At 37.9% G+C, this 24553-nt stretch overlaps 2 pseudogenes; one reads left to right on the top strand and one right to left on the bottom strand.

The window, feature by feature from the left end:
* The first annotated feature begins 18236 nt into the window (after positions 1–18236).
* LOC149191867 (uncharacterized) lies at positions 18237–19689 on the top strand (annotated as a pseudogene).
* Positions 19690–19795: 106 nt separating this feature from the next.
* Positions 19796–20224, bottom strand: LOC149191866 (uncharacterized protein At4g15970 pseudogene; annotated as a pseudogene).
* Between the last annotated feature and the right edge of the window lie 4329 nt (positions 20225–24553).

The raw sequence follows: 24553 nt of genomic DNA, 5'->3' as shown, positions 1-24553 counted from the left end.
TGGATCTTCGGGCTCATTCTTCTGGATCTTGGTGGTGGCAATAATGGCACTGGCCTCCGCCTTAATAATCTGCTTCCCTTTGTCATTCCTCTTTTCGGGTTCTGACTCAAGGCCGAAACATGCATCTGATTCTAAAGCCTTCAACTCGATCACCAATGACTACTTATCCCGACGCTCACTTGTGTTATGAGTGGGGTTCTTATGGAACTCACACCACTTTCTTGTGTCCTTCTTTGACTTCGTGGTGGTGTTCTTTTCTTACGGTTTCGTTGGGTTGTCTTAGGCCACCCTACCTTGGCTCTGTCCTTGGTTCTGCGGATTTGAGACGCCTTTCCCTTGCTTCAGATTCGCGGATCCAAAGTCTCGCTTCTTCTATTTAAACCTTTGCTCGATCTTGACAACATATCGATATGCTATGCCGAGCGAGGATATGTCCAGGAACTCCATCTCGTCCTGGATGTACTTGTGTAAGCAGCCATGGTACTTGAGTACCAAATGTTTCTCAGAATCCTTAATACCCAACTTCGTGTGAAGCGTATGAAAAACATTGGTAAACTTCGGCATGTCTTGGTCCCTTCCCTGTCGCAGCGTGGTCGACTTTATGTATTTGTCCTCATAGTTCCCAACGGGGTAGTATTGCGCCTTAATGGCATCTTGAAATGAATTCCAAGTGGGTGCGGCTAAAAACAGTGAGTGTTCCCTCTCGTCCTTCTACTCACAGTATGTTTCCCACCAATCTTTAATGTGGAGGGTGACTTTGAGAAGTGAAAAAGTAATCTTTTCCCGACTGGAAAAATCATGAACAGAAAAATACCCATCTAGCAGATTTAACAAGTTATCTACAACGTCCTCATCTATCTGACCCTCAAATATGGGAATGCCAAAGTTAAATTATACCTTAAAAGGTGTGGTTCTTCCAGAGTAGTTGTTGGAAGTAGATGTGTCGCCCTTGGGTAGCCGCTGAAGGATTGGGGCAAAGTTTGTCCATCATCGCATTCCTCTGTCGCTCAAGGGATTCTTCGAGCAAGATTTTGAAAGGATCTCCTGCCCCCTCATCTTTATTTTCTTCCCCCATGGGAGGCTGTCAGGATTTGCGAGGCTAGTCTTGCAAAAGTTTGACCAGTTCAAGCCCTAACTCCTTATATTCTGACCTCGTTGGGGACATGCAAAGAAAAATAGAGAAAGAGAAGACCACTCTGATACCATTGATCTGGATTTAAACAAGAATGCAACAAATTACAAATATAACCATAAATACAAAGATGCAGCGGAAATAACACTTCATTTCATTAATGTCAAATACTAAAATATGCTTACAAACAGAATGCAAATGAGACTAGCTCAAGTGATGGTAACTTATCTCTGAGAAGATATGTGGCGACTACATGCCTCTGAACTATGTTACAATGAGGCTCAAAGGCCTATTTATTATTGAGAAACAATGGAAAACCATAAACATCCAAAAATCTAATCCTAGGAGATGAAGTGCCAAATTGTGGGCCCCATTTGGGTAAATTGGTACATCAACTTCCCGGGGTCTTAACTTTAGCATACGATCTTTGTTTGACACGTACAATACCTCGTCAGAAAGATCTATCCAAGGACTACAATTGTCGTGTGGCCAACATCAATCTACAACCCATGTTGGCCCTCGTCTTCCCAAAATACATCGTTTAGGGCCTCAAAACTACGCCTGAAGTTCAGGACCCGAAAACTACCAAAAATAGTAAATTGTGCTACAAATAAGGAAACTAAAAAACTGAAAGAAACAATGGTGGGGGTCCAAGTGGAATAGGTGGGTGGACACTAATATCCACATGGATCAGAGAGAGAGAGAGAGATTGTATTGTATTATTACAAATGAAATATAATATTCATTTATTTGTATCATGTATTGTTGAATAATCAAATTGATATCGTAAATACAAGGATCATTAACAATAGTTAAACATTCAAACCAATTTGAAATCCTAGTGGACTATGTAACACAACTTCTTTAGGCTTAGTGCAAAAAATCTCTAGAAGGGGCTTGCAACTCCTTCTAGAGGTAAATGCCCTAGCCTTCTAAGAATATGATTTGTACTTATGCAAAGACTATGAAAGGCCAACCAACTAGATTTGTGAAATGGATAGAGAAATTTCCTAAACTAAAGCTCCCCCCTACTACTTCAAGGTGCAAAGCCTTAACCTTTGAAAATAAAGTGAATCCCCCCATGAAAATAGTGAATTCACTAGAAAAGAATTGGAAGACACTCATCACAGAACAACTACATCATTTCTTTTATGGGAGAGGATTTTATGCTTTCTTATTTGAGATTAGGGAAGTCAAGGATCTCACCTTTTGAAGTGGGATATATTTTTTAAGATCTAACGGCATATACCTAAATAGGTGGACTCCTTATTTCAACCATAGGAATGATGACCTTTCAGTGATTCCTATATGGTTGTGACTTCCCTGTGTTTTGCTTCATCACTAGAGCAATGATGCTCTAGTATGCTGCATTGATAGGGCTAAACCTAGAGAAATATGTATCATGTGCTTGGATCTATGTTGAGGTGGATATTTCTTGTCATCATGCTTGATCACTCACATCATGTACAATTGTTAGAACACTGCAAAAAGGGTGTACCCGAACAAGCATGAGCTCAAGAAAGGGAGGAATAATGGAAAATAGTGAATGGAAATATGGGATCAAACGTAAACCTAGGAGCAAGGTATCAAGCAATTGCAACCAAGGCTCTCATGTCAACTAGAGAAAAAAAACCATGGGGGTAAGATTTCTTGAAGGGTTCCTCTCCCAACATTCATTATAACCAACCTTAGATGTTCAACGAGAGAGGAGGCAAAACCCCCTCAAATGTCTCAACTCCAATTACTTGAGGCAATAGGAGTTAGCGATAAGCGCGAAAGCAAGGAAAGGGGAGACTCCACGACTACCAAGATCATGCCACATAGTGTTGTGATTAGGCACTATTGGCAAAAAGGGAGGTAATCCTCGTGACTTAGGCAGGTCAAGGTCAATGTGTCTACGACCAAAGTTAGTTGATGTTAGTCAACGAGTTTGAAATTTTGTTGTAAAAGTCTCATCCCTCAAAATCCTAGTTACCCCCTCCTCTAAGTAACTAATGGGGTCTATTTCTTTATGAGAGGAGCTTCCTTTAGTCCAAATCATTGAGTTACCCTCATTCCAATTAATAAATCCCTCTCAATAACCTAAGGAAATGGAATCATCACACAAGGATTTGCCAATAACCTAAGCAATAGAGAACCCAACTGCAAAAGAGGAAGATATATGCCCATAGGTAATAGAAAAAATATGGAGAAATTACATGATGTAGAGATTTATTTTCAAATCTCAAACTAAAATTTATTTACCCATTAATATTAAGAGAGGAGGAATGGGGAGATTGGGATTCTAAGGCAAAACTTCCCAAAAGGATAGGTAGGAAGTCATCAAAGATCAATTGGTGATAATAAACAAATCAATATATAATAATGGGGTCCCAAATAACTATCAACAAAACATGGGGAGGAATTTGGAAATCTACAAGAATACTAGGAAATAATGTGCCCAAACAATGTGATAGTGCCAAACAGTTTACAAAATGATGACACTAGTCTCCTAGAATTGTAGAGGTTTATATAATGGGACTAAAAAAGAAACACTTAAAAGACATTATTAGAATTGAAAGGCCTATTATATTCTTTCTCCGAGAGATCAAAATGGATTCTCTTAGAGCTATTGAAATTGGGAAACAAAAATGGAGACATTGTGAAGGGATGGTAGTAGATTCAAGGGGAGCTTTGAGGGTTTTGTACACCCTTTGGAATAATTAGGTTTTGAGTTTGGAATTTACTTTTCAAACCCAAAATTGGATCCTCATAAAATACATGGACACTTAATCAAGTAAAATATTCCATGTCTTTAATATATTCATGTTTATTATGTACGTAGAAAAAGGTAGTTGCTAAAGACTGCTCATAGCCCTACAAGATATAAATTGTGTTGCTAGTGGTGTTATGGTAAAATTATTTAATGTCATCTTTGTCAATGATGAGAAAAGAGTCAAAAATGTTGTCAAAGACATGATTAGGGAAAGGATGGAGAAGCTAATTTATAAAGTGGTACCTCATAGATGTCAAAACAATCAAAGGAAAATATACCTGGACCAATAGGAGGATGGCCTCATGGAATAAAATAGCAAGATTAGATAGGTTCTTGGTGCAAAATGACCTACTCCTATAAGATTTATTTTTCAAGTTTGAGATTCTACCTTCAATTGTCTCTGATCATGAGCCCATATTTTTACAGTTCCAAAACTCACTAGTCCCTTAACCTTTCATTTCAATCCACTATCGGAAATCCATCAAGAAGTTATTGACAGAGTTCAACTAGTTTGGTGCACTTGGATCCTAGGTATTTGTTTAAACATCTAGGCACAAAAATTAAAACTATCTACATCTAGGACCATAAATTAAAACTAGTAAAGTGGACCCTTAAAGAATGGGACAAGTCCTCGCATTTCTCACCTTTGGTTGACAAAAAAAATATTTCTAGAAGAAATATAGTCCAAATTGGAAATTGATGACATCATAGTTCATTTATAGGAAGAAAAGATGACTCTCCAAAAAAGCTCAAAAGTGCCATTTAACCTTAAGATAAATATTGAATGCATGAGTCCAAAAGCATGTTGCTTAGGGCATGAGATTGAAATTTAAGTCTTTAATAAGCCAAACATCAAACTATAAGGAATAATGTGAAGGAGATCATAATAGAAAAATCCACTAAAATCATTGAGAAGATAAAAAAAAAATTGGCATATCACATTATTCTTCCCTTTTTGAATGGTAGCATGACATTGCATCAGAGTACATGGAAAAATGCTAGAAAATATTTAGGTAATGGTGATGGATGAGGAGAGCAAAGCTCCAATGAAACCAATTGAGGAAGCAAAGGTTTAGAGCACCATTGGAATTTGGAGTTAGATAAGGCTCCAAGGCCTTATGGTTTCTCAGTCTCATTCTATAGAGTATTTTGGGACCTCATCAAATATGTTTTGAAAATGATTCTCCAATATGACCAACAATTCTACAAAATCAATGGGATCACTTACTCTTCTTTCTTTGCTCTAATTTTGAAAGAAGTGAAGCCCTCCTCCTTTGTGTAATTCAAACCCGTTTCTCTTTGTAACTCTTCATATAAAATAATGACAAATTTCATAGCATCTGAGATGAAGAAGATAATGCCCAAGCTCATTTATGAAAATCAATGGGGGCTTATGCAAGGTAGGCATATAATTGAAAATATTGTTCTTGCATAGGAAGTTATGCATTCAAGCAAGGAAAACAAGTAGAAAGGCGTGATTATCAAGTTGGAGATGGAAAATTCCTTCAATCATGCAAGGAATTCCTTCCTCTTTGGGGTATTGATAAGATTTGGATCCAATTCCCCATCTATTCAATGGATTTCTTCATGCATTAGTATCCCTTGGATTGATCCACTAGTTAATGGCTCACCCACCTCTTTTTTTCAAGAGAATGTAGTCTAAGGCAAGGTTTCCCCTTGTGTCCTCCTCTACATCATTATTCCTGATTCCTTAAGTAGAAAGCTTGAAGCAAAACATCGTAATGGAAATATTCTAGGAATTAAGATTATGCAGGGTGTTAGAGTCTCAATCATTCACATTTTGTGGATGATACTCTTCTCCTTTACAATGCATCCATCATTACTGCTATCATATTCAAGTAGATTTTGAGATCCTTCCTTGTTGGTTATGGAGGGGATGTTAATCATCATAAATGTCAAATTTCTGGTTGGAATATTAATATCCAAGCAATGCACTCCATTTCTAGAAGTTTGAAATTTCCTTTGCTTGAATATTCGTCTTCTTTCAGGTACCTTGGAACCCCCCTCCAATCTTTGATGAGCATTATAAAATAGGTTTGGGCATTGTGGATCTCAATGGTTGAATCTAGAGGAAAAAATGATCTTGATAAAATTGGTTAACCACCCTTCCTATATATCAATGTTCAACAATGCTTGCTCTAATTGGTGTTACAAATCAAATCATTCTCACTATTAGGTCTAATTTATTTGCATAAATTAGGACATTAAATTATCAATTTTAGAGTTCGTAAACTTGCGAGATGTTATGTGTTGTATGTGTGGGTTGACAATTTCCTATCTTATAAATTTCAAAAAGAAATTCAATCTATATTTAAAATGTTGCAATGTCAAGGAAAGTTTTAAACTAGTAATATAATTTTCATGGTTGAAAAGGAATTAATCTTCTCCAATATAAACTACAAAAGCTTACATGGGTAGAAATCTAGGTTCTAAGATTTTGTGCCCAGAGAAAAGGCCACACAATAATACCTTTTTTCACTTACGTAGATTATTGACCAAAGGAATTTTTTTAACTACACATGCTTTCTATGAAAAACTATTCTAAATCAAATTGAAGAACACAATTATCTCAAATCTAATTGGTTGATCAAATATACATTAGGGTCTCTTCTAGTAGAACTTTAATTGTAGTTTTTTTATCCTATTCCCTTAGGTGGATAAATGACTTGTAAGAATACTCCATTGACTCCTTAGCCATTACTCAATCAAGAAAGGTTAAACTTTTTTTTCAAAAGAAAATAGGATTTCTAATCAAAGGTAAATAATGTTGCATATTGTTGATGATGTTGGACCCACCAACATGTCAGGGGATCTCCCTGGTAAGAAGTCCCAACTAGACCTCAAATTGTTTGGAGTAGGAGTCCTAGCAGTGGGTAGTAAAGCTATGCCTTGATTGTGATAGCGCGCATAGGTAAGTGTGATATCTTTGTCGGAAGCAAGTGTGTGACCTTGTAGCAAGTCAAGTGAGATGCATGGGGGTTCTAACACATGGAGGGGGGGAATGAAGTGTGTCCCTTAGAAGCTTGTAATAGTATGCAGCCTGAAAGGAACACACGAGCTGAATGACATCACAAGTTGGAAAGTAGAATAGTTGAAAATCCAAAGTGACGGGTTAAACCAAGATTCATACAATTGTATACAAAATAGTTCATGCACAAATGTGTAAGTTAAACAACATACATTGCTAAAGTAACAAGGATAGTCAAACTACAATAAAAACATATGCATGAAGACGAGCTAGCTCTGTTATATTATATAAAGTGAAAGTTCCATCCATACATACACCATTGACAACCACTAACCCCAATAGTGGAACATTACAGTCAACACCGTCTACTCCTCCAAAGAGATGTACTTTCTCTGCATTGTGCAAAAGCCAAGGCTCGTCAGAATACTCTCCAAGTCTTCTATAAGCAATGCCTATCCAAAACCTTGGCTCCCAAAAGCTTGTTCTATGAGTTATGAGATTCTATATAGCAAAGGGTGGGGTGACCCTTGACATTCCATTTTGACTCTTGGACTACCCTCATGACTCTTCAACTTCATTACATATAACTCTTTATATTACATATGACTATTTTTATTCCACTAATGACACTTGGAATTTCACTTTACATTACATTTTATTACAACAGATATGGCTCATAGTAGTGAGGTGGTCGAGACAACTCATGACACAACTCGACATGACATTGCTAACATGTACTATCTGACTATGTCCATGTGAAGTTGTTGTGATGGTGAGTGATAGATGTGTTCTTAGACGTTCTTTGTCTTCACCTTTGCATAGCTTGTTGTTATGGGGTCTCCAATGGTCTTGGTCTCTGCAAGGTGGTTTCATGCATGTATTCCTTTCGCTTGCTGCTTGATGTGCTTTGTACGTACCTCCAGCTGTAAGCAAGTCTTCTAGAATGCGCTCCTTATTCATCCCATTCGTTGTCTCTTCATGTTCCATTGATGTACATATTCCTACAATTCACTCATGATGGGACGATATCAAATCCGACAATCTCCTAGTCTAGTATGATGCATTATTTTATGTGTTCGGGTCTAGGTGACCAGGAGGGAGGATAAGACACTAAAACTATGCAAAGCATAGCTCAGGCCAGGATGAGGGATTTCGAAGCTCAGTCTGCGCTATTGGGAAAAAATGCACAGTGATCACTAGGAGATGAAATCGGGCAGTGACAGTCACTCGTGTCAACTGCAAGATGGGATCTTGAGGGGGACAATTTCTGCGATGTTGCTTGAAGGAGGACAAAGCGAGGCTACAGAGAAACTGTTGGGCAGCTTTGTGCAGTTTCCAGAGGGAAGACAAAGCAAGGTTGATTGGAATTTCTGCGCAATTTTTTAAGGGAAGACAAAATAGGCATGCACAGGGACTGCTGGTCAGTTTTGCGTAGTGCCTAGGAGGAAGACAAGGCAGAGTGCAGGGGAACTGCCATGCAGTTTTCAAGAGGAAGGCAAGACATGCCATAGGGAGACCAGCTGGGAATTCTGTGTAGTTTCCTGAGGCATTGTAGATCAATCCAGTAGAGGACCGGCTGGATAGGATTGCGTGATTTCTAGAGACAATGTAGAGCAAGGCAACAAAGGCCTTGCTGATCATTTATGTGCAGTTTCTGAAGGCAGTGCGAGGCAGGAAGCAGGGAATCAGCTGGGCATGTATGCAAAGTTTTGGAGAGAAGTGCAGCCTTGGGTCTCAATGCAGTGCAGGTTTCCGACAGTCCAGAGGGAGGCTTAATGATTGTGCTTGAGAAATGTGTAGTTCAGTTAGGCTATGGAGGCAATTTTAGCGCAATTCTGGGAGGCAGATAGGCTGCTCACTTCCAGGATTGTGCAGTGCAGCTGGCCTGAGGGATGACCTCAATCACTGCGTAGTTCCAAATAACAGAGAATCACCACTGAGGATTGAGACTGTGCAGGGCATCTCAGCCGTGGTCTAGGGATGTGAAGTTGTTTTGTCGAGATATTTTTTGGAAATTGTCTAAGTGTGAGAGGCAAGTGAACTTGTGATTGTTGGGTTGTGTTATATTCTTTCCACAACTAGTCCACGTAGTTAACCAGGGAGTTAGAGGGGGGTCAGAGCCCCCCCTTCATTGCGTCGATTGTGTACTGGGGGGGGGGGGGGTCACAGGGGATTTGAGGGGTGTAGGTAACCCCCCTCTATGGGGTCCGGGGCAGTGCCCCAGAAAATTTTGTTTTTGGACCGTATATTAGGTTGGGCGGACCTACCTATGGTTTCGTGCATGATTTTTTGCACATGGTTTTGGACGCGATGGTTTTCGATCCGTGGTATTGGATGCTTCGGCATGTATAAATATGTATTGTAACACTGAAAGGAACATAATGAAAAATCAAGCTGGTAGTCCCGGTTTTGGGATGCAGGGGAAATCTCTGTGTATATGTGTTTTATGTGTTATGCTCTCGCATTATTTATTTTCTGTGTTTTAGAATTCGTATGCAGGTAATTTCTGTACGAGGTTAAAACCTACATTTGGTATCAGAGCTATTTTGGCTTCAAGGGGACGCCTTTGTTGCTAAGGGATTTTGATCGAGCCTGTGGTAGACCCTGTTCAGTGGGAGATTTGCGAGATCAATTCTAGTGGTGAAAGAAGATGGCGAGCAGTGAAAAGATAGAGATCGAGAAATTTAATGGTCAGAGTTTAGAGTTATGGAAACTCAAGATGGAGGATCTATTGGTGGATAAAGATCAATGGATCGCGGTAGATCCGGGTACTAAACCAATGGGAGTGTCTGATGAAGAATGGAAGAAGTTGGATCGGAAGGTTAAGAGCACAATACAATTGCGTGTCTCGGATTCAGTATTACTGAATGTAATAGGGGAAGCTACAACAAAGGCTTTATGGGACAAGTTAGGGACTTTATACCAATCTAAGTCCCTGGTGAATAAACTATTCCTACGAAAAAAGCTGTATAACCTGAGGATGAAAGATGGAGACTCGGTGACAGAACATCTGAACGCATTTAATATTGTGGTAACTCAGTTATTATCTGTTGATATTAAAATTTTAGATGAAGATAAGTGCATTAGTTTGTTGTGTTCTCTACCAGATTCGTGGGATAGTCTGGTTATTGCAATAGGTAGCAATGCAACTGCCTTGCAGTCTGATGAAATAGTCTCATCCTTGCCGATGAAGGAGATGAGACGGAAAAATATGGAGAGCCAGAATGGTGATGCCTTGTTTGTACGAGGACAGTCCCAGAACAGAAACAAAAATAAGTCATCGAGTGGGAGATCTAAATCTAGAGGTAGATCTAAATGTCTAGGAAAACCTATAAAGGTGGTGTACTAGAATGCGGAAAGGAAGGGCACTACAAAAGGGACTGTAAATCTAAAGCTCCTGACAAAGGAAATGGATCTGATGATGCTCCTTCTGCAGAGGCAAAAACCACCTCAGATGAAGGTGGGGATGTGTACTTGGCTTCTTCAAGTACACATGTAGATCATGAGGCATGGTTGATTGAATCAAGTGCATCCTTTCACTTCACTCCCCATATAGAGTGGTTCTGCGAGTATGAGAAATATGATGGTGGTGATGTCTTCTTGGGGGATGATAGGAAGGCTAAAATCGTTGGTCGCGGAAAAGTAAATTTGAAGTTGCAACGTGGAAGGGTTAGAACACTTCCAGGTGTTCTGTATATTCTTGCGTTGGCCAGAAATCTGATTTCCAAGCAAGCTGGATGATGCAGGTGTAAAAACAGTGTTCGAGAAGGATACCTGCAAGATGGTTCGGGAAGCACTGGTATTGATGCAGGGAGTTCGGATTGGAACTCTGTACAAGTTGTAAGTCAGCACTGTTGTTGATGGGTGCAACAGTTATGTGGTTCCTGAAAGTGGAGCAGAAAATCTAGTGGTCTCTGGAGAGAAGACCATGCTGTGGCATCAAAGGCTTGGACTTATTGGAGAGCAGGGCCTTCGAATACTTCATGGTAAAGGTATGAGTAATAGCTCTTTTGATTTTGATTTCTGTGAAAATTTTGTATATGGGAAGCAGAATCGGGTGAGTTTCCCCTCTGGTGGTAAGAGAGCGAAACAGATATTAGAGCTTGTGCATAGTGATGTGTTTGGATCTGTGAAGGTTCCATCACTGGGTAAGTCTGTGTACTATGTATCATTTATAGATGACTTCTCAAGGAATACATGGATATATTTCCTTAAGAAGAAACCTGAAGTTTTTGACAGGTTTAAAGAATTTAAGGCTCTGGTGGAAAACCAGACAGAGAAGAAGATAAAGGTGTTGAGGACAGATAACGGTGGAGAGTTTTGTAGTAAGGAATTTGAAGAATTCTCTGAGAAGTGTGGTATAGCACAGCAGAAGACTACTCCATATACACCTGACCAAAATGGAGTTGCAAAAAGAATGAACAAGACGTTGATGGAAAGGGCAAGAAGCATGCTCAGTGGTACCGAGTTAGGACAAGAATTATGGGCAGAGGTGGTGGAGACATCGTGTTACCTGGTCAACATATCACCTTCATCAGCGTTGGAGGATAAGACTCCACAAGAGGTATGGACTGGTAAGAAACCCTCTCTTTCACATCTGAGGGTATTTAGATGTGATGCATATGTACATGTTCCAAAGGAGAAAAGAACCAAGTTGGATAGTAAATCTGAAAAGTGCATCTTTATTGGGTATAAGGATGGTTTAAAGGGTTATAAGCTTTGGAACCCAGTAACAAGGAAGGTTGTGTATAGCTGAGATGTGCTGTTCAGAGAGGTGAAAGTTGTTATTAAATATGAAGTCTCATCAAAGGAACCTAAGAAGATAGAGTTTGAGCTAAAGGAGGAAGAATCAAACTCTACAACAGAGGAGGAATCAGAAGATGAAGAGCCACAAACTCCGGGTGTGAGAAGATCAGTTCGAGAAAGAAGGCAGCCAGAAAGGTATAGTCTATCTGCTTTTTGTTCAAATTTTTCTTTATCTATTACTGATGATGATCCTAGAACTATGAAGGAAGCAATAGATTCAGAGGACGGAAAACTCTAGAAAGAGGCCATGGTTGATGAAATGGCATCTTTGCACAAAAATGAGGCTTGGGATCTGGTGGAGTTGTTGGCTGGAAGGAAACCCATTGGCAGAAAATGGGTGTTGAAGAAGAAGACAAATGCATAAGGAAAGGTGGAGAAATACAAAGCTCGGTTGGTAGCAAAAGGTTATTCCCAAGTGCCGGGAATTGATTTTGGTGATATTTTTTCTCCTGTTTCCAAGGTAGATTCTATTAGATTACTTTTATATGTTGCTACTACTTTTGATTTTGAGGTAGAACAGATGGATGTGAAGACAACATTTCTTCACGGGGATCTGGAAGAGGATATCTACATGAAGCAACCTGAAGGTTTTGCGGTGAAGGGTAAGAAAGAAATGGTATGCAAGTTAAAGAAGTCTTTGTATGGGTTAAAATAGTCACCAAGGATTTGGTATAAAAAATTTGATACATTTATATGGGGACTTGGCTTCACCAGAAGCAAAGCATATCACTGTGTGTATTTTAAATTAATTGGTGACCGTGTTATTTATCTGGTCTTGTATGTGGATGACATGTTGTTGGTTGGAAATGACAAAGAAATTATCCAAGATTTGAAGACCCAATTGTCCTCCAAATTGGACATGAAAAATCTTGGTGCTGCAAACTATATTTTGGGCATGGAAATCAAAAGAGACGGGGAAAAGAGGAAGCTCTGGTTAAACCAGAGGAAGTATGTCGAGACAATACTACAGAGGTTTAATACGTAGGATAGTAAACTGGCGAAGGTTCTTATTCCTGTAGGTGTGAGGTTATCTGCTGAACAGTGTCCCAAGACACAAGAAGAGGAAGATGACATGTCTCGTGTTCCATATGCAAGTGCAGTCGGTAGCCTAATGTATGCAATGGTCTATACTAGGCCAAACATTGCACATGCAGTGGGAGTATTGAGCAAGTTTATGTCAAAACCAGGGAAGGAGCACTAGACAACAATGAAGCGGGTTTTCAGGTATTTGCGTGGCACTAGTGATTATGGTTTGTGCTACCAAAGAAGACCAGGATTGGACAGAGTGTTGGATATTCATGGCTTTGTTGATGTAGACTGGGCTAGATATCTGGATGAGAGAATATCTACAAGTAGGTATGTGTTTAACCTATTTGGAGGTGCAGTCAGTTGGATGAATAAGAAACAATCTGTAGTGGCACTATCAACTACAGAGGCAGAATACATGGAAACCACTCATGCAAGAAAGGAAGCATTTTGGTTGCAGAGATTGTGTTCAAGTATGGGGTTAGTATAGGGAGCTATAAGGATAAACTGTGACAGCCAAAGTGCAATTTTCTTGGTAAAGAACCCTGCATATCATTCAAAGACAAATCACATTGATGTTCAGTATCACTTTGTGAGGGATATGATAGAAGACAAAAAGGTGTTGCTGGTAAAGGTGGACACCTTGAAGAATACTGCAAATGAATTGACAAAATCTATGAGCTCTGAGAATTTCTCTTGGTGTAGAGAAACAATGGGCGTTTCAAGGCTGGATAAATGACTAAGCTCTCTTGTGCCCCCCTGTGGAAAGAAAACAACAAGTGGGAGAATGTTAGGTTGTGTTATATTCTTTCCACGACTAGCCCACATAGTTAACCAGGGGGTTAGAGGGGGGGCGGAGCCCCCCCTTAGTTGCGCCGATTGTGTAGCAGGGGGGGTCACAGGGGGTTTGAGGGGTGCAGGTAACCCCCAAATTTTGTTTTTGGACCGTATATTAGGTTGGGTGGACCTACCTATGGTTTTGTGCATGATTTTTTGCACATTGTTTTGGATGTGATGGTTTTCGCTCCATGGATTTGGACGCGATGGTTTTCGGTCCATGGTTTTGGATGCTTCGTCATGTATAAATATGTATTGTAACATCGAAAGGAACATAATGAAAAATCAAGCTGGTAGTCCCGGTTTTGGCATCCAGGGGAAAATCTCTATGTATATGTGTTTTATGTGTTATGCTCTTGCATTATTTATTTTTGTGTTTTAGAATTCGTATGCAGGTAATTTCTGTACGGGGTTAAAACCTACAGCGGTGACTTGACATTGTAGTCACACACTTAGCATACTTTGACAACACGACAACACTAACCACCGGGATAACATAGCAAAGCGCGACCCTCTGTGGGATTGTCTAATGGTGAAAGTGACAAGTGCGACACTTGGTATAGACCTTTGGACAACCGTGACGACACTAGAACGACAATGCTTACAACATTGTGTGTGAGTGCGACGAGTGTTTAAATAGATAAGAAAACCCAAACACACAAAGACAAACCTTAGAACAAGATCGCAAGCATGGCACAATGATCAATATGCCAAAGATGACAGTAGGTCCAACAGGTGAAAGGGGGAAAGACATGTAGAGGAAACACATGGAATGACTTTCAATGTTTGCAAACATGCATGTCATTGAAGACAGAATGATATGGCAATGATCAACAATACTTCAATCTACACTAAGATATGTACTTCAAAAGGATGTACTTTACTTACCATACTTACCCTCCAAATGATTATGCATCCGATAGAGTTTGCATGTTGTCCCGATCTTTTATCATAACTCGGTTCCTTAGTCTTTCTCCTCAACTCCTTGAGAGTCACCTAACATGTCATCTTTCCTTGTGCTCATTGAGAGATAGATCTGCGCAGTTTCAGCGGGTAGTGTGTTGGGCCGCCAAATTAACATCAATTTTCACTCCATTTTCACCTTTATCCTCATTTTGTCACCTCATTTCATCATATTATCATTACATAACCCTATATTTCCATTACCATATGAGTTTATATTCTCATTTTCCAAAGTTATTAATTTCATGTATTTAGAGTGAATTTATGATTAAAAGTTAGAGAAATAACATGTATTTGCTTATACCTAAAAGTGGATTGAGTTTGATGACATGTGTAGATCATTTGGAAGTTTCCAAGGCACCCTTATGTGGCCTCCCAAGATCAAATTCGAATTTCAACTCAAGAGGTGGACCACATTCCAAGGAGAAAGATCATGGAGATTTTGATGTGTCATGGGATTTGTATCTAGTATTTAGGGATAAGTTGAGGCAAGTATGGGTCTAGTAGATATTTAAGGGATCTACATTTATTGAGTAGATATCCCTAATTCATGTATAAATAAGAGGAGCATCCTCCAAAGGAAAAGAGGAGGGAGAGAAAACAATTATCAGTTATTCATTAGCATTAGATTTATGTTCATTCAACATGAATAATATCATTTTCCCAAATCATGAGTTATGAGTGTTGTTTGATTCTTAAGGTGTGATAGTTGTTCATGTGTGCTCATTGAGGAATGGAAGGATCCCCATACTAAGATAAGTACAATTTGTTGTAAAGTAATGTTGTGAATATACTAATTTTAATTATGATGTTCATCTTATTTCTTTGTTGTAAATACTTGTAGATAATTTCAATATGAATTCATTTTATGGCCATGTTTTGTTGTGTGAAGGTTGATCTCCTTTCAGTAGCTAGTTTTGATGTGAGAAGGACAACCAGGAACTCCTAAGTTAGGAGTCTCTTCTCCATGAGCTAGATTAAATTGAAATAAGATTTACTTTCTCATATGCTTTCCTAGATTACATTTATGTGAATATTGATTCCCTTTCAGTATATAGTTTTTATGTGAGAAGGGAAATCAAGTCCTCCTAAGTTAGGAGACTCTTCTCCATAAGCTAAGAATTAAATTGAAAACAATATTTATTTGCTTTCATTTACATGCTTTCTTAGGTGTTTGGTAATGTTATTATAGGAAGATTGTAGAAGGACAATCAGGACTCTTGAACAAGAGACTCTTCTCTATCTTCTAAAGTAAAATAATTCCATTAATCAAACATTCTTTATGCTTTCATAAAATAGATCTGATAGTTTAGATTTGTAATAAGCATTTCCATTCTAAACAAACTTCCTACACCCGTTTCATCTAAGGTCCCATATATTTTGGTTTGCTTCTAAGTTTACGATACCCCAGATTGATAAATTAAATGACAGGGATTTAGTAGACAACTAAATCGCCCAACATTTTGGCGCCGTTTCCGGGGAAGCAAACTTAGATGTAAGCTAGTTAAGAAGATTGTTTAGGAAGAATTTGTATTTAGGATCATTTAGGGTTAGTTGCATTTAGGAATTTTCACTTAAGTTTATTCTCATATAGAAAACATAGAAATAGAACACAAATAAAGAAATGCCCATTCACTAAAAAAAAAAACAAAAACACAATAAAAACGATGAGTATAAGTGGAACAACTCGCTCAGATCCTAGCAAGTGTCAGGATCTCCTCTTCTTGCAAAGAAGAGATCTTGACAGCAGCCAAAAGCTTAACCTCTAGAAGAAAACGATGAATTAACATTTGAAGAATCATCCTGTATATCTAATGATGAACAATTATTTGAACAGGAGAATGAGGAGGACGAAGAGAAGTTGCAGCATGATCTGAATCAGAGTGGAAATCACGCCTATGAAAGCCTTATCAACAAGTGGTTTCGATGGTTTCAAACAAGTACGAGGTTAGATCGATTTTGTTTTTATTTCATTAGATCATACTCACAAAAACTAGATTTGATCATCCTTGTATATTTTCACTTTAAATTTGGGAAATTGAAAATGAATATATTTTTACTACTATTGCGTGAATGGTTACACTGGAAATTTAATTACACGTAATAGTTTGTAATTTTCAATTAGCATAGAGTAGGTAGGATCATATTTTATGTTTCGAATAAGTATGCTCTCCTCCTGCGTTTTCACACGATCTCGAGGATCAGAAAGTAGAATTTTTATAAATGTTTTCGGGGTTTGCAATATAGTTGTCTCCATTTGCTAAAAAAATTTCATCCTCAATCAATAAATTTTCCATATTGTTTTAGGATTAGAATAAAATTTAAATTCTTAAAAAATGATTTTAAAACAATATAAAAATTAAAAAAATTAGAATAAATTCAATTTAAAAAAAAAAAAAAAAATGATTTTAACATGAAAATTCTTAGGAATAAATTTAATTTCTTTTTATTTTTATTTATTTATTTTCGTAGTAACATAAACAAATTAGGAATATAATTTATTTTATTTTTTTGAGTTTAAAAAAAAAAAATTGGTTTACTAATTAAAAAAAAAAAAACAAAATAAATCAATTTTTTTTAGTTAGAAAAAAAACATTAGAAAATAAATCAAATTAAAAAAAAAAAATTCATTTTTCTTAATAATACAAAACAATAAAAAAATTATTTTTTTTTAGAGATTTTAATTTAAAAAAAAAAAAAAAAAAAACAACAACAACAACAACAACATAAAATTAAAAAATTAAGTATAGGATTAAATTCGTTTTCTTGTAGTTTTTTTACCATAAAAAATAAAACATTTTTGTTTTTTTAGTTAAAATATATATATATATATATATATATATATATAATAATACAGAGCCAGGAATCACTGTGAACAACAACCAATGATAGCCAATCTTTTTCTTACATTCAATCTCTTGCAAAGTTTATTCCCAAAGCCGGCTCGGGAAGTTGAGGAGGCACTTCCCATGTTTCATTTGGAAATCCATAAAGACATAGATTGTCCTTATCTGGATCACATTGCTGATAAAACTCCTCCACATCCGTAGTGAGGGCTTTGATCAAGCCAGCTCGACGTGCTTTGAAATCTTTAAAAAACGTCGTCGACAGTGTGCCGAACGAAACCATCGCCTTCCATTTTTCTTGTCGATACTATGCAAACACTAACGAGGCGTTTCTGGCCCTAAATTTATTTTGCAAGAAAATAAGAGAATGATACACGAGCAGTCCAAGCTTCGAATTGCAAAAGTGCATCGTCCGGCAACTACAAGCTGTGAATTCATAGGCAGCAGTATGAGAACAGATCAATCATGGCCGACAAGAAGAGATAACAAACCCTTTCCCTCGCAATCCCTTCTCGCACCTATCTGTCGAACAGATCACCTGGTTCATGCAAACACGGGTTAGCAAACAGAGCAGCAGTATTGCTGCAGCAACTCTTAGAGCTAGAGAGAAGAGGAGCAAAATGTTGGCGGAGGCGAAACTCAATTTTATGGAATGAAACGAGGTATTCGATGCTGCTTATCCACCGTCATCTCCAAGACAACTCAGCGATCTTGGCCAAACGGATCTTGATTTCTTTACTAATTGTGGGAAAATTCGATTTAACTGCTGACTATTATCATGAGATAGTGCGCTATTATCATGTTCCAAAAAAAAAACACTTCCACCGACAGGGAAAGCCACTATTATCGTTATTGTTATAACCGATCGCTATAGAGGGGCATTTTTCTAGGCTTCTCTAGCTCCGAGCGGATGAATTTGCAGGAGTTCATTTGATCGATTCGGCGGCGGAATTCTCAATCCTGCTGTGATCGGGAGAACGCCAGCCAAAATAACTGGAAATCGGTCATGATATCTCCGAGATTTTCTGGAGCTGAAGCTGGCCCAAGGTAGGATGTCTTGATGTCAGTAGGAATTCAGTCTCGCATGGGTAAGAAACAAACAGAAATATTTATTTAATTAAATATAAAAAAGACTGGTTCAGCTTTGTTACCTAAAATCTCCACTTATGTTTGGAGCATCCTTGTCAACACCGGTGAATAGCCCGCATCTCCGTCATTTTAGTAGCAGAACTGCAGTTTCAGAACTTGGTTCAACTGAACCAGTTATCTTAGATGAAAGCTTTCGTGCTGTCACTGAAGCAGATCTGATGAAGGCTGGAAGTTCGCCCAAGCAAGCATCGTCTGCAGTAGCATCTCCTGATCCTTTATGGCGAGTAAAGGCTCCACTGTTCCTCTTATGAGGATTCATTTGTTTAAAGATTGGCATGGACTCCGTCATGAGGATTGATGCAAAACTGTGTTATGAATTTCTACTTGAAGCTTTTTTGTATTATAATCCACTTTTCCTTGTGGCTATGATGATATGGCTTTGGGGAGTCAACATATGGGTATTTTCACAATCATATGTGAACTATTCAAAAAAATTTGATCTTGACCATAATCGTCTAACACAGAGAGAAATATGGAAGTTTGCTACGTGGATGATGATAGTTGTACCAACAAGTATGAAAGCATTCTTATATTTTTACTCTCATGGAGAAAGTGATCTGGAAAAATGTCAGCCAGTGATACTTTACTCTGTTCTTGGATTTATTCTGGTATTTCCTTATGATGTGTTTTACATGTCATCTCGTTATTTCTTCTTGAGGACTCTTTGACGACTTACTTTTCCTTTATAGCCAATCACCTTTGCAGATTTCGTTTTGGCTGATGTGCTTACTTCAATGTCAAAGGTGCTGTCAGATTTGGAGCGCTCTGTTTGTAGAATGGTGAATGGACAGATTGCAATTGGTGCACTGGATCTAGATGGTGTATGTGGAAATCACTCATTTGTGATTCCTTGCATCGTTGCTTTTCCTTATGTTTGCCGCTTTTTCCAGTGTCTTTGGCAATACAAGGATACTGGAGAAAATCTTGCCTCTTGAATGCTTTGAAATATGCTACGTCATTCCCTGTTATTTTCCTTTCAGCACTCAAATATCATATGGTGTCGGAAATGTGGACTGCCACTAACAACCGAGGCAGCAAGGCTGGATTGGAACAACTATGGCTGAACACTCTGTTGGCCATGATCAGTGAACAATCTGACGAAGGCCATGAAATTTGTGGTGCTGTGACTAGTATGAGAGCTAGACAAGACAAAAATTGCCATGTGTACCAGAACTTCCACCAATGAAGCTGCCCAGATGTCAATTGCAACCGTGAGGACAGGAGGACATCGTTATAAGAGTTAAGTCGCATTTAGAAAAAATACGGTGGCATTAAGTGGCATTAATACGTTATCAACTAGGCTTCGCCTTCAGGCCTCTACAACAATTTGCGTGCATGGTGTAAACATCGTTCAAGTCTTGGCTCCGCTCGCAGAAATCCCCAAAGTATTTGGTGTCCAGGAAAATAAATTTGATTCTCCTTCGAGCAAATCCCCTTCTGCGCTTCAGAATATTTAAGACATCCTGCTCTTTCCGGCCCAGGAAAAAGCGCCTTGACAGGTACCAGTATCTGTAGAAATTGATGGTTCGTTCATTGGAGCGCACGTACATGAACCCTGTGCTGGCTGAGTTCTTCAAATCAAAAGGGTTGCCATTGTATATGTCACATGTCATCTGGATGTCTGCATGTTCCACCAGCTTCTCCAAGGGATTTCGCAGCCACAAAATGTCAGCGTCCTGCAGATCAAAATAAAGCAAACCCCACAGGAATAAATTTCCCATAATTAAAAAAAGTATAAAAAACAATGCAAAACATTTTTTTTTAGATTTGATTTAATTATGTTTTATTTATTTCTAGTTTTTTAATAACCATACAAAATAAATATTAGTTTTAAAATCAAAACAATTAAAAAAATAAAAAACAGATTAAAAAAAATCAAGATAATTAAAAAAAAATTCAAAAAAACTCCAAAAAAAAAAAACATTAAAAAAAACAAAAAACAAAAAATTCAAAAAAATTGCAAATGGACATTTCATAACAGCTGAAAACATTTTATGCTAACTTGTCTTGTTGGAGCTAGGAACTAGCGCGCAAAGGCAACAGGTAAAAAATTCATTTCATTTTATTTTGGTTGCTAAGCATTCATACTCATTCTTGCATTTTATATCTTTCAAAAAGCTCTTACAATTTTCATGCAGGATTTGTACTAAGCTTTTACAGGTGTGCGATGATCCAAGTTCATGCAGATGTGATCTCGAGAAATCACATTCATCATTGAAAGCTTGAAGGAGTTAATTACAAATGTCGTGACATTTGTCACTACAGAGAAATCTTTTGCATCATGATATGTTTACCCACACTTCTCCTTCAAAGCATCATCAGTCATTCATGTTAAAGTCCATTGATTCATTGCCTTATCCATCATGACTTCATACATGTCTACTTTTCTGAGTCGCATACATTTTTGCCTACCATTCAGTTCATCTTTTTGCCTCATGAATAAACCATCCATCTCTCTACATTGCCTTGCTTTCCTTGCCATAAAAACTGTTTGACCATAACATCTTGTATCTATAGTCCTACCAATCATTTGTATGAACTCGCGTTGACTGATGTGGGATTCCTTAAGGCCCACCTTTCAACAAGTCTTGACCCATCGACCTTAGCACCTTATCTAGGATAAAGACTAGAGTCATTATTAGTACCTTGAGGTTTGCATGCCCTAATGGCAAGTCTTCTCGCCAATGAACAACGGGAATACATTAATGTCTCTTGTTTGTTGGATCTTGCAAGTGGCTCGACATCAGCTCATTCATTCGCACTTCGCAAGATGTACTTGGGTACCTTGGCACTCATTGACATTAATGGTGAGTTTGCCTCGTATTGGTTAACGACATTCATCAATGGTCAGTAATCCAATGACTTCTTTCCATGTTCGACATCGACACATTCATTCACATGGAAAGAATTGTGCCACGTTATGGGACGAGACGAAGACTATATGATTCAAAAGAAGATTCAACAGGTTCAGTAATAGTAATAAAGGATCCACATTCGCAACTTCATCCATCATGTATGCAACCAAGACACAGATCACATTCTTGTATTCTTCATTCCATGATTCAACAGCAGAAGCTACACTTTTCTACATATACACAGTTTGTCCACTCAGGTAAGTAAAGGTGTGTTCTTTTCTAGCTTTTTATCATACAATTCCTTTAATACTAAAATTATAATTTTTGGAAAATGTTTCACCATGTTCACCTTCACACCCATACTCCATTATCACCTTCCATATGTCATATATGTCCTTTCTACACATATCATCCTAACCAACATACTTTTTCCAAACAACTACTATTGCATTATGATTCAAATGTTATATGTTTTGCAAATAATAATCAAAGAAAGAATGGTTGATTAAATGTTTTCAAAGTCTTTTGATGCAACACAAAAACATTGAAAGTATTGTTACACAAGAACCAATACTAAACAAATTTTGGTTGTCACACAAGAACCAACCAAAATAATATGTTGCAATCAAATGTTTTTAAGAGAGAAGACTTTGCAAAAAGGAACAAAGTTGTCAAAAAGAAAATTATGTGAAGATAAAAAAATCGATATCAACCAAAGTTCATGTAAAAGCAAGACAATTCAAAAGATCAAATCATGATCAATGTAATAGATTGCATGAGGACATGCAATAACTTAAGTTGGGGGGTATGTTGGGCCGCCAAATTAACATCAATTTTCACTCCATTTTCACCTTTATCCTCATTTTGTCACCTCATTTCATCATATTATCATTACATAACCCTATATTTCCATTACCATCTGAGTTTATATTCTCATTTTCCAAAGTTATTAATTTCATGTATTTAGAGTGAATTTATGATTAAAAGTTAGAGAAATAACATGTATTTGCTTATACCTAAAAGTGGCTTGAGTTCGATGACATGTATAGATCATTTGGAAGTTTCCAAGGCACCCTTATGTGGCCTCCCAAGATCAAATTCGAATTTCAACTCAAGAGGTGGACCACATTCCAAGGAGAAAGATCATGGAGATTTTGATGTGTCATGGGATTTGTATCTAGTATTTAGGGATAAGTTGAGACAAGTATGGGTCTAGTAGATATTTAAGGGATCTACATTTATTGAGTAGATATCCCTAATTCATGTATAAATAAGAGGAGCATCCTCCAAAGGAAAAGAGGAGGGAGAGAAAACAATTATCAGTTATTCATTAGCATTAGATTTATGTTCATTCAACATGAATAATATCATTTTCCCAAATCATGAGTTATGAGTGTTGTTTGATTCTTAAGGTGTGATAGTTGTTCATGTGTGCTCATTGAGGAATGGAAGGATCCCCATACTAAGATAAGTACAATTTGTTGTAAAGTAATGTTGTGAATATACTAATTTTAATTATGATGTTCATCTTATTTCTTTGTTGTAAATACTTGTAGATAATTTCAATATGAATTCATTTTATGGCCATGTTTTGTTGTGTGAAGGTTGATCTCCTTTCAGCAGCTAGTTTTGATGTGAGAAGGACAACCAGGAACTCCTAAGTTAGGAGTCTCTTCTCCATGAGCTAGATTAAATTGAAATAAGATTTACTTTCTCATATGCTTTCCTAGATTACATTTATGTGAATATTGATTCCCTTTCAGTATATAGTTTTTATGTGAGAAGGGAAATCAAGTCCTCCTAAGTTAGGAGACTCTTCTCCATAAGCTAAGAATTGAATTGAAAACAATATTTACTTGCTTTCATTTACATGCTTTCTTTCTTGCTTTCTTAGGTGTTTGGTAATGTTATTATAGGAAGATTGTAGAAGGACAATCAGGACTCTTGAACAAGAGACTCTTCTCTATCTTCTAAAGTAAAATAATTCCATTAATCAAACATTCTTTATGCTTTCATAAAATAGATCTGATAGTTTAGATTTGTAATAAGCATTTCCATTCTAAACAAACTTCCTACACCTGTTTCATCTAAGGTCCCATATATTTTGGTTTGCTTCTAAGTTTACGATACCCCAGATTGATAAATTAAATGATAGGGAATTAGCAGACAACTAAATCGCCCAACATAGTGCTTGCTGTCAGGATGAGGTCCTAGAGGCACATCTTCGCAGTTTCTGAATGTAAGGTAGACTAGACAATTAGGACAACACTGAGATGCAAGACACTACTGCCGGATGGGGTCTTGGGAGGACACCTTTGCATAGTTTCTGAATGCAAGACAGACTGGGAAATTGAGGGACAATACTGCGCAGTTTCTGAATGCAAGGCACCATTACAGGATGGGGTCCCAGGAGGACACGTCCGCATAGTTTCAGGTTGCAAGATAGATTGGGTAGCTGAGGGACAACACTACGCAAATTCTATAGACAGTGGGTTTCGACTAAGGGAAGGACACTAGAGGAAACCACTACGCAGTTTTGGATGCCAAGGGAGGCTAGAGTTCCTGCACACTACCTAGTTCCAACAGACAAGGGAAAAAACTTAAGGGTTGCAGAAGCAAAGTGTGCAGTTCCGGAAAGCTAGATGAGGCTAGGTTGCCCGAGAAACTGGCTAAGTGTGAGATTAGTGAAATTGATGTAAACAATGATAGAACTTGACTATGATCACACACTAGAACACTTAGTGATACAACATAGACCATTTAGAACATTGTTACACAACATTTTGTCACTGTCCCTGTAATCCCCGTTCCTCGATCTTGGAGGACCTTTATAGTGAACTCTATATGCTTTCTGATCATGAAGAGCATGCCTTTACATCCCTCTCCATGTGCAGAACATTTCCCTCTTGCATCATTTCCAAAGAATCTTCCTTCGATCCCAGTTTTCAAGACCGACGCTAGTGCTCAGTTCCTTCCCCGTACCGATTTGCAGAGTTTGAAACTAGGCCTAGCGCTGAACGGCGCAAGTGAGCCCTTCACCACTCATGCCAACCCTCTTTTGGCAAGTTTTTAAAAATGGAGTTGCAGATTCCAGGTCTAGATGCTTCGTGAATGGAAGTCTGGTAAATGGTTGGGTTGGATAGAGTCGAGAGAGTCTGTTTGGGCTCCTTTCCCCTATTAAGATGGAACAAACCA

This window comes from Pinus tabuliformis, chromosome 2_2 (genome assembly GCF_031772625.1).
Source record: "Pinus tabuliformis cultivar Carrire ecotype Pingquan chromosome 2_2, CPIR1, whole genome shotgun sequence".
Classification (NCBI taxonomy): domain Eukaryota; kingdom Viridiplantae; phylum Streptophyta; class Pinopsida; order Pinales; family Pinaceae; genus Pinus; species Pinus tabuliformis.
The sequence above is the reverse complement of the archived record's forward strand: the minus strand, read 5'-3'. Positions and strand labels throughout refer to the sequence as shown.